Here is a 480-nt window from a genome sequence, read left to right on the forward strand (position 1 = left end):
CCGCGTCCACGACCACGACCACGACCTCGATTTTGTCCTCGACCAAAATCTTGTCTGTAACTTTGATTTTGGTTTCCAGGTTTAAATTCATTTTTGCTTACAGCATTTACTTCTGGAAATGCTGTTGATCCAGTGGGTCGGGACTGATGATTTCTCATTAATAGCTCGTTGTTCTTTTCCGTCACAAGAAGACAGGCGATGAGCTCAGAATATCTCGCAAATCCACGCACTCTATATTGTTGCTGTAAAGTTATATTTGATGCGTGAAACGTGGAAAATGTTTTTTCAAGCATTTCCGATTCTGTGACCTCATGTTCACAAAATTTTAACTGCAAGATTATTCGATACATAGCTGAATTGTAATCACTGACTTTCTTAAAATCTTGGAATCTTAACATATTCCATTCATCACGGGCGGTCAGAAGTATAACTTCCCTTATATGTTCAAATTTTTCTTTCAATCCTTTCCACAGAGCCATG

This window comes from Primulina huaijiensis, chromosome 8 (assembly GCF_012295235.1).
Source record: "Primulina huaijiensis isolate GDHJ02 chromosome 8, ASM1229523v2, whole genome shotgun sequence".
NCBI lineage: Eukaryota > Viridiplantae > Streptophyta > Magnoliopsida > Lamiales > Gesneriaceae > Primulina > Primulina huaijiensis.